This window comes from Symphalangus syndactylus, chromosome 16, assembly GCF_028878055.3.
Source record: "Symphalangus syndactylus isolate Jambi chromosome 16, NHGRI_mSymSyn1-v2.1_pri, whole genome shotgun sequence".
NCBI classification, from domain to species: domain Eukaryota; kingdom Metazoa; phylum Chordata; class Mammalia; order Primates; family Hylobatidae; genus Symphalangus; species Symphalangus syndactylus.
In genome coordinates this window covers 101,375,542-101,385,956 of record NC_072438.2, presented here as the reverse complement: position 1 = coordinate 101,385,956, position 10,415 = coordinate 101,375,542, and the positions used below count along the sequence as shown (strand labels likewise).

Genomic DNA, 10,415 nt, shown 5'->3' with positions numbered 1-10,415 from the left:
GTAATGAATATAAATGTAGATGATCTAAACATACTGATTAAAGGCAGAAATTATCAGACTGGATAAAGGCAAGTCTTATCTACAGGCTGTCTACAAAAACCCTCTTTAAATACAAAATATAGGCAGATTAAACGTAAAAGCATAGAAAAAGATATGCCAAGCAAACACCAATTAAAAAAACTGAAGTGACAAAGTAGATTTCAGAGCAAGGAAAATTCCTAAGAGTAAAGAGGGACGTTGCATAATGACAAAGGATCAACTACCCAAGAAGACCTAGTAATCCTAAACACATATGCACCCAACAACAGGGCTTCCAAACACACAAGACAAAGACGATAGACCTGAAAGGGAACAGGCAGCTCCACACTGGAATTGGTGGCCCCAACATTCCCATCTCAGTCGGTTAGGGCTGCCATGTCAAAATACCACAGACCGGGGCCTTAAAGGGCAAAAATTTGTTTTCTCACCATTCTGGAAGCTGGAGGACCAAGATGAAGGCTGTTGGGGTTGACTTCTCAGTGTTCTCACATGGTATTTTTTTGTGCTGGTGTGGAGAGTGAACAATTCCTGGCTTCTTTCCATCTTCTTATAAGGACACAAGTCCTACTGAATCGGGCCCCCTCATGTGACTTCTTGCAACCATAATCACCTCCTCACAGGCCCTGTCTCTAAACACAGTTACATTGGGGGTTAGGGCTTCAACATGTGAATTTTGTGGGACACAATTCAGTCCATAACAACTCCTCTCTCAGTAGCTGATAGAAAAGTGGACAGTAAATTAGCAAGGATATGGAAGAACTGACCAGCTCCAGGAACCAACTGGACCTAACTAACATTTATAAAACGTTCTGCCAAACAACATCTACATACACTTTCTTTTTGGTCATAAAATGCATGTGAACAAATTTAAAATAACAAAAAACCTACAATGGCGTTAAAGTAGAAATCAATAACATAAAAATGCCTAGAAAACCTCCAAATAGGTGGAAATTAAACAACACACTCCTTAGACAATGCAAATGTTGAGGAGAATGGCTCAGAAAAACTAGAAATCACTTGAACTGAATGAAAATGAAAAATATAACACAGCAAAATGAAACAGTGCTTAGAGAGAAATTTATAGAACTAAATGCTTATAGCCCTAGAAGCATTTAGTTAGAAAAGAATAAAGAAATGCTAATATTAAAAACAGAAGAAAATTATAAATCAACAATCTAAGCTTCCACCTTAAGAAATTATAAAAATAGGAGCAAATTAAACCGAAAGCAGGCAGAAGGAAGGAAAGAGTAAAGATTAGAGAAACCAATGAAATAGAAAACAGAAAGACAACAAAGAAAAATCAATAAACTAGTGGCTGGTTCTTTGAAAAGATCAGTAAAATTGATAAAGCTTTAACCAGACTGATTAGCGAGGGAGAAAGAGAGAGAAATTACCAGTATCAGTAACGAAAGAGGATATATCACTATTGACCCACAGACATTAAGAGGGCAACGCGCGAACATTATGAGCTACTCCCTGCACATACATCTGGCAACTTTGAAGAAATAAGCCAATTCTTTAAAAGCCACAAACTACCAAAACTCACTCAACAAGAAATAGATGGCCTGAACAACCCTTTTGTATTAAAGTAATTGAATTCATAGCAGAAAAACTTTCTAAAAACGAAAATTCCAGACACAGATGGTTTCATTAGCAGATTTTATGAACAGGTAATGAAGAAATGTTACCAATTCTGCACAATCTCCTCCAGAAAATAGAAGAGAAATGCTTTCCTACTCATGTTATGAGAACAGCATTACTTTAGTGCCAACACCAGATAAATGACAGTACGAGAAACAAAACTATGTACGAATATCTCTCATGAACATAGATGCAAAAGTAAGTAATATAGAAGAACCAGCATAAATTGTGACAGAAGCATGCAAGTCTGGCTAAACATTTGAAATTCAATCAGCACTCTCCATTGCATTGACAGACCAAAGAAGAAAACACACATGATCATCTCAAATGACGCAAAAAACAATGACGAAATTCAAGAATCATTCATGGAAAAAGTCTCAGCAAACTAGGAGCAGTGAGGAACTTCCTTAACCAGATGGAATGTATCCATTAAAAACCCGCAGATGACATCGCTCATAGTGGTGAAGAACTGGATACTTCCTCCCTAAAATCTGGAATGAGGATAGGCGGTCCCCACTCCCATCCTTGCCAACATCATCCTGAAAGTCCTAGCTAGTGCAATAAAGCAAGAGAAGGAAACAAAAGGCATTCAGACAAGAAAGGAAGAAATAAAACCATCTCTATTTACAGAGAGCATAATTGTTTACGTAGAACATTCCGAGGAATTTACCAAAAAGGACACAAAAACCTCACGTATAACTAGTCCATGAGTTCAGCAGTGTCACAGGATGCAAGATGAGCACACACGTGTCAACGGCGTTTTTATCTGATAACAGTGGACACGTGGGAATTGAAGTTTTTAAGTCTCAGTCCCACTGACAGCCCTGTCACGAGAATGAAACACAAACACACTAACACAACGCAAGTAGATGAATAATGAGCAAAAGAGGGAACAACTCATTTACCAAAGACATTTGGATGGCAGATAAGAACATGAGATGCTCGACATCATCAGCCACGAGGGAATAAAAATGTACACCACTGATGCGTGGAACCACCGCACACCTGTGAGAACAGTGCAAGGAAAAAGGAAACACGTGGTCACACCCAGCGCTGGCGAGGACACGGAGCCCTGGCTCTCCCGCGCCACTGCTGGGGGTGTGACGTGCGGCAGCTGCTCCAGACGACAAGGTGGCAGTGTATTTTAACCTTACGACTACGCTTACCTTGGGATCCAGCAATCCCCTGCCTGGACACGCATGCTGGAGAAATGAAAGTTTATTTCACGGGAAAATCTACACATGACTGTTTGTAGCGGCTTCACTCCAGGAATTGGAAAATGAACCACTTATCTGAATCCAATGAATATTCACCATAAACAACCAACCAACTGACAAATGTGTAAACAACAACATTGAGACCTACTAAAAACAACAAATACCTGCTTACATATGTTAATTGTTTGCCCATTTTGCGTCTGTGGACTTCCATTCCAATTCTTTATTTATTCTTCCAATACCTACGACTGTTTCTATTTAAGGTGTTAAAGGAAACGTTTGACTGATTAAATAACTGATATGACATTTATCTTACTTTACTTTTAAAATTTCAACTTTTATTTTAGATTTAGGAGGCACATGTGCAGATTTGTTACATGAGAATATTGCATGATGCTGAGGTTTGGAGGACGGGTGCCATCACCCGGATGGCGAGCATCATACCTGAAGGAAGTTCTTTAATCCTCCATCCCCAACCCTCCAGGAGGCCCCAGTGACTTTTGTTCCCATATTTTTGTCCACGTGTCCTCAATGTTTAGCTCCCACTTGTGAGAACATGCGGTATTTGGTTTTCTGTTCCTGCATTAATTTGCTTAGGAGAATGGTCTCCAGCTGCATCCATGTTGCTGCAAAGGACACGATTCCATTCTTTTTATGGCTACGTAGTATTCCACGGTGTATATGTACCACATTTTCTTTATGTATTCTACCACTGACGGGCACCTGGGTTGGCTCCATGTCTTGCTATTATGAATAACGCTGTGACGAACATATGTGTCCTTTTGGTAGAATCCTTTATTTTCTTTTGGGTATATACCCGGTAATGGGATTGCTAGGTTGAACGGTAGCTGTGTTTTAAGATCTTTGAGGAATCTCCAGAGTGCTCTCCACGGGCCTGGGCTAATTTATGTTCCCACTAGCAGTGCGTGAGCATTACCTTTTTTCTTTGGCTTCACCAGCATCTGTTGTTTTTTGATTTTGTAATAATCGCCATTCTGACTGCTGAGCTGGCATCTCATTGTGGTGTTGATTTGCATTTCTCTGATAATGAGAATTTTTTCTTGTTGGTCACTTGTATGTCTTCTTTTGAGAAGTATCTGTTCCTGTCCTTTACCCATTTTTTAATGGGGTTGTTTTTTGCTTGTTGATTTGTTTAAGCGTCCTATAGATGCTGGATATTAGGCCTTTGTCAGATGCGCAGTTTGCAGACATTTTCTCCCATTTTGTAGGGTGTCTGTTTCCTCCACTGGCAGTTTCTTCTACGGAGCAGAAGCTCTTTAGTTTAATTAGGTCTCACTTGTCCATTTTTGTTTTTGTTGCAATTGCTTTTGGGGACTTAGCCAGAGTTATCTGCCAACACCAATGTCAAGAAGACGTTGTCTTCCAGGATGTTTATAGTTTGACATCTTGCATTTGAGTCTTTAATCCATCTAGAGTTGATTTTCGTCTATGCGGAAGGGTAAGAGTCCAGTTTCCTGTTTTTGCCTGTGACTGAGCTGCTTATCCCAGCACCATCTATTGGACAGGTCGTCCTTTCCCCGCGGCTTGTTTTTGTTGGTCTTGTCAAAGATCAGATGGGTGCAGGTGTGCAGCTTCATGTCTGAGTTTTCTATTCTGTTGTATATGATAATGAAACCAAATCAATGTCTCTGCTCAGACACCTTCTGACAAGGTCTGTGGCACCCACCACCACGCTAGGGCCGCAGCCTCCTGCCCCATGTGCCAGGTCCAGCTCTGCCCAGCTCCCTGCAGCTGTGCCAGTGTGTGCTGTGACTCGTGCTCCTGGTTTGTCTTCTGCCCCCCTCAGTAGACACCACGGCCTTCAAGCTTTCTCCGCTCCATGACCAGCACCTAGGATGGGACCAGCAGTGCATGCGGCTCTGGATTCATGTTTGTTGAATGACTGACTGAACGGAGGCTCCCTTACAGAAGTGAACGGTGCAGCCCTCCCTGAGTCCCGGCCTCGCTCTGGATACCAAGGAGCAAGGTGGTCAGGGGTCAGGGGCCGAGGCTGAGATGCTGGAGCGGGGAGATTGCCTGGGAGGGGGCTGGAGGGTGTGGTGGAACTGCAGGTTCTCTCCTTGACATGCCTGTGGGGGAGCCTTTCCCCGCCCTCTCTCCGCTGGTTTTCACCCTTTCTCCAGTGCATGCCACACTGGGCATCCCACCCCAGGGATCCAGGAAGGGGGCGTGTCGGCCGAGTGAGAGCCCGTTTCTGAACACCCTGTGAAGTTGGTGAGAATTCAGGTGCCTATCGGCCGGGCTCCACCTGTGCACCAGGTGTGGCCACCTCACTGTGACTTCAAAGGTCCCCGGGGAGGAAGGAGGCTCCCAGCTGCACACAGGTGAGTCAGTCCCATTGTTCCGTGTGTCTGAAAAATCAATCGGGTCCAAAGTAAAAATATTTATTTAATGAGCAAAAATGTATGGCCGATCGGTTTTTAAAGGATATTGCTTCCTGCTCCTTGATACTGAAAAGGGGCGTTTGAAAAAATTCATTTGCAGGGATTGAGTTCTGGAAATGGCCATTCTAGGTGAAATAAGGACAGAAAATAGCACAGCACCCACCAAAGACAGCTCATTCTCTTCCTCGGGGTGCTGGGGGACACGGACGCCCCTCGCGGGCAGGAGGATCCCAGCGGGAGGACACTGGGCACTGTGTGAAGTCTCTGGGAGCCCCAGAGAGGGGCAGGTGATGGCCCTGAGTGTCCCTGGGTCTCCTAAACGCACGCCTGGGCTTCCCTGGGAGGAGGACTCCACCCTGCAGAAGTGAAGGGTCTGGGTCAGAACCCAGTGAGTCCGGGGCTCCCTCCGCCTCCTTCGCTCCCTGTGAGATGGGCACGGAGAATGAGTCCCTCCGTGGACGCCTGTGGTTCTCGGCCGAGATCGCACCCTCGCGGCGCCTGCCGGGGACATGTCTGCTGGCCACCGCCCAGCTCCTGCAGCTGCGGTCTCTGGAGAGCACCGTGGGGATCCCCACGGCTGGAGAACCCGCGGTGCGTTTTGTAGGGTCAGTATTTGGGTACTGGGTCCCTTCCTCGCACGGCTCCCCGTTCAGCTCCCTGCAGGCGTCGGGACCTTGCTGCACGGCTCCTCTTCCAAAACCCACGAGGTTCTGAGTTCCTGGGGCTTTGTCCCCCAAGTCTGTGGCCGCCGCAGGGCCTCCTCCTGGACCAGCCCGAAGGACACATGAGGATGGCGCCTCGGGGCTGGGGTAGCGAAGGCCGCACAGACGTCCCGAGGACCCTGGGAGCGGCCGTGTCCTGCCTCTTGGTCCCTGAGGACCCTGGGTCTTCCTGGCAGTGGAGGCTGATGTCTCTCACTCTGTCCAGGTGCAGGTCAGTGCACAGCTCCAGAGGGAAGCGAGGACCCAGGACTCCCTGACGGTTCTGGACAAGGCTCTGCAGGCGCCAGGCCTCAGGTCAGAACAGGACTCAGCTAAATGCCTTCAGAGCTCCGGGTGAGATGCGCGGCACCCGCCACCGTCAGTCTTCGTGTGTTGGGGTGTGATGGGGATGGTATCTCAGTCCTATGTTCTCCTGCTGCTGTGTTTAGGACATGTCAGTTTCCCATGACTGCTGGAACAACCGTCCTAGTTCTGGTGCTGCTTTGTTTGGGATGTGTCAGTTTCCCATGACTGCTGGAACAAGTTACCCCAGCCTTAGGGGCTCAGAACAACACACAGAACTCTCACGCTTCTGGAACACGGCCCCCACTCCCTCCAGAGGCTCCGGACCAGCATCCTCCCATTGCCTCCAGCTTCTGCTGTCTCTCTCCGTGGCCGGCTCCTCCGTGTCTCTTCTCTCTGTGTCTCTCTTCTGTCTCTTAGAAGGACACGCGTGATTGCATTTAGACCCCCCACCCCCACCCCCCCATAACCCAGGAAAAGCACCTCTCAAGATCCCTACGTTTATCACAGCTTTTGCCTCAGAGGTGACATTCGAAGCGCTGGGGTTTTGCACAGATTTTGAGGGAGGTCTTAATCAGCTCAGGTGGCCGTAGCAGAAAACCACACACGGGCAGCCTGAGCAGCAGACACAGGAAGCTCCCACCGCTCTGGGGTGGAAGCCGGAGATCCTGGCACCAGCTGACTGGCCTCCTAGTGAGGGCCCTTCCTGGTTTCTTGGTGTGACAGAGAAAGGGGAGGGCAACCCTCTCCTATGAGTGCACTGATCCCACTGGGAGGACCCCACTCCACACGCCGCAGCACTGGAGATGGGGTTCCACCCGTGACTCCTGCAGGAGCGCAAACATGCAACCAATAGACCGCGTGCCTCTGGGCAGCAAAGGTGCCCTCTCACCTGCACTTCATTCTCCCGGTGCTGCCTCTAAGGACAAGGCTGGCTCCAGCAGGCTCAGTGCTGACTGCCAGGATGCAGGGGGCCTGCTTGCTCGCCATAGCTGCGAAGCCGGCTGATTACATTTCAGGCTTTTGTTTATTCCCCATCCCGACCCACTCCTTCATCCACACAGACTGCTTCGACCTGGACTCAGGCCAGGCTGGACACGAGGCAGACAGAGGGACGTCCCCAGCAGCCAGCTCCCTCTGTCCGAGCAGATGGAGGGACGTCCCCAGCAGCTGGCTCCCTCTGTCTGAGCCCTGGGAAGGTGGGGTCCTCAAGAGCTCCCCTCCGCAGCCCCAGCCGCCCCCATGCTGCAGCTCCTGCCCCCTCCCGGGGCTCTATCTCCCCACGGAGAAAGGGGGTCCCTCCACTAGGCAGGCACAGCCTCCTTCCAGGCCTTGTTACGGGCACCTGCACACATGCCTGGGCCACCTATGCTGTGCCCACCACCTCAGCAGATGCCAGGGTCCACAGAAAGGCATTGGGTGCAACAGTCACTCAGCTGTTGTGTTTTCTTTCTCTTAGCCACAATCTAGTCCTAGCAGCAGTGTCCGTGGTTTGAAGCCCAGGTTGGGCACCCCGCTGATGCCAATTTTCTTTGCCCTCATCATCCCAAGGCGGCTGCTGCAGTTTCAGACATCACCACTTTGTTCAGTGCAAAGGAGAAAGGGGACAGGGTATGTGCCAGTTACACGTTTCTTCTTCTGGAAAATCTAAACTTTACCCGAAAATGCCACCCTAGCCTCATGCTTGCTTGTCACCAATCCAAGCTGTGAGAGATGGCTCCATCCTCTACACCAGAAATGGGCAAGGCCCAAGAGAGCTGGGAACTGCCAGTCCCCTTGAGGGCCCTCTTATTTTTATTTTTTAGAGATGAGAAAACTGGAGTTCGGAGATGGGCTTGTTCACAGCCACACAGCCAGGGAGCCTGCTCACCCCAGTGTGTGCCCAGCCAGAAACCTGCGTCTGGGCCCCCAGAGGCTGGGATCTTCACAGTGGGGACCCACCATGTCCACTGCCTGCAGGAACCGACAGAGAGGCTGTGATGCTGAGCCCCGGCCTCATGAGACAAGGCTTTGCCCGATGGAATGCACCCAGTGGCAGTGGACAGCGGTGCTGGAGCCTGTGGGGTTGAGGCGGTGGAGCTTGGTCAGCGCGGGGGGCAGGGGGCAGGAGGGGGGATGTGGCCAGTGGCCAGGGAGCAGTCAGGGCTGGTCGGCTGACCAGAGGCTCAAGGAGAAGGTGAGCTTCTGGTCACTGGGCCATATGGGGTGGGGCGGCTCTGGCTCTCAGTGAACTCCTGCTTGGAGGAGGCCTTGGGCTTCCTGAGGCTGGTGGCCCCCAGGCCACACTCTGCCCTGGCCCTAAGGGACTCTGAGCTCTGGGCTCCTGAAGCCTCAGAGATGAGGAGCAAGCAGCTGCAGGTCCCCAAGCCATAGTGGGGTAAGCCTGGGACTTTGCAGGGGATGCCAGGTTATATCTGATGCTGGCCCCGATCCTGATCAGCCTGCTTTTAACAGCAGATGGTGGAAAGAGAGGCAGAGGTGGTGTACTAGGCCGTTCTTGCATTGCTATAAGGAAAACCTGAGACTGGGTAATTTATAAAGAAAAGAGGTTTAATTGGCTCATGGTTTTGTAGGCCGTACATGAAGTGTAGTGCCAGGATCTGCTTCTGATGAGGCCTCAGGAAGCTTCCAGTTGTGGTGGAAGGTAAAAGGGGAGCAGATGCATGGCATTGTAAGAGGGGTCAAGTCAGAGGGAGGAGGCATCTAACATTGTGAGAGGCAGAGCAAGTCAGAGCGGGGAGGCGCCTCATTGTGAGAGGGGGGCTGTGAGAGGCGGGCAAGTCAGAGGGGGAGGCACCTCACATTGTGAGAGGGGGGCTGTGAGAGGGGGGCAAGTCAGAGGGGGAGGCACCTCACATTGTGAGAGGGGGGCTGTGAGAGGGGGGCAAGTCAGAGGGGGGAGGTGCCTCACACTTTTTTTTTTTTAATTGAGACGGAGTCTCACTCTGTCGCCCAGGCTGGAGTGCAGTGGCGTAATTTCAGCTCACTGCAACCTCTGTCTCCCAGGTTCAAGCAATTCTCCTGCCGCAGCCTCCCAAGTAGCTGGGATAACAGGTGCATACCACCACACCCAGCTAATTATTTTTGTGTTTTCAGTAGAGACAGGGTTTCACCATGTTGGCCAGGGTGGTCTTGAACTCCTGACCTCAAGTGATCCACCCGCCTCAGTTGCCCAAAGTGCTGGGATTATAGGTGTGAGCCACTGCGCCCAGCCACCACACACTTTTAAACTACCAGATCTACCAGAGTGAGAACTCACTCATCACCAACAGGATGACCCACGCCATTCATGAAGGACCCACTCCTGTGATCCAAACACTTCCTACCAGCCCCCACCTCCAGCACTGGTGATTACATTTCAACATGAGATTTGTGGGGACAAACATCTAAACCATATCGAGTGGGCTCAGGAGGCAGCAGCCCTGGAAGATGCCAAGTGCCTAGGAGGAGAGAGGAAGACGCTGGCGTTCACGGGTGCCATGTGCAGGCGCAGCTCCTGCCAGGCAGCTGAAGATGCAGCTCCAGGTGGCAGTGCCCCAGCCCCACCAGTCCTTCCTGGGGAGAGGGTCACAGCTCAGCGGCTGAGGGGCTGGGGGGCTTGTCTGAGACCCCACCAGTCCTTCCTGGGGAGAGGGTCACGGCTCAGTGGCTGAGGGGCTGGGGGGCTTGTCTGAGAGGGGTGCATGCCTGCCCATCAGGCACTTTCGGAAAAAGCTGGAAAACAAGATTTCCCTGAGAAGTCCTGGGCTTTCTGGTGTTGGAAACTGTAGGAAACAGCTGGCCTCTGCTTCCCCTCCAGGGTCCAGGAGAGAATTTGTTTTGGACAAACCTTGTAGGCCACATGCTTGGGGCACCTCTGACCTCACCCAGTGCCATGCCCCCCAGCTGAGGCCCGGCCCCTGCTTTGGAGTGGTTCAGGGATGTGAGGCCTAGCACTGGTCCGCAGGCCTGTGGGAGCCCTCTGGGCCCCTTGCAGAGTGGGGCAGCACTTGGCCAAGGACTGCGAGGGCTGAGCTGTCCTGAGCCCGTCCTGGGAGAGCAGAGCCGCCCACCCTGCCTCGGGGCTCCTGGGTGTCTCCTGCAGCCACGCCACTTGTAGCTGGGTTCTA

At 50.6% G+C, this 10,415-nt stretch overlaps 1 pseudogene; it reads right to left on the bottom strand.

Moving 5' to 3' along the window:
- Window positions 1–5,475: 5,475 nt before the first annotated feature.
- LOC129464873 (uncharacterized) lies at window positions 5,476–6,088 on the bottom strand (annotated as a pseudogene).
- Window positions 6,089–10,415: the final 4,327 nt, after the last annotated feature.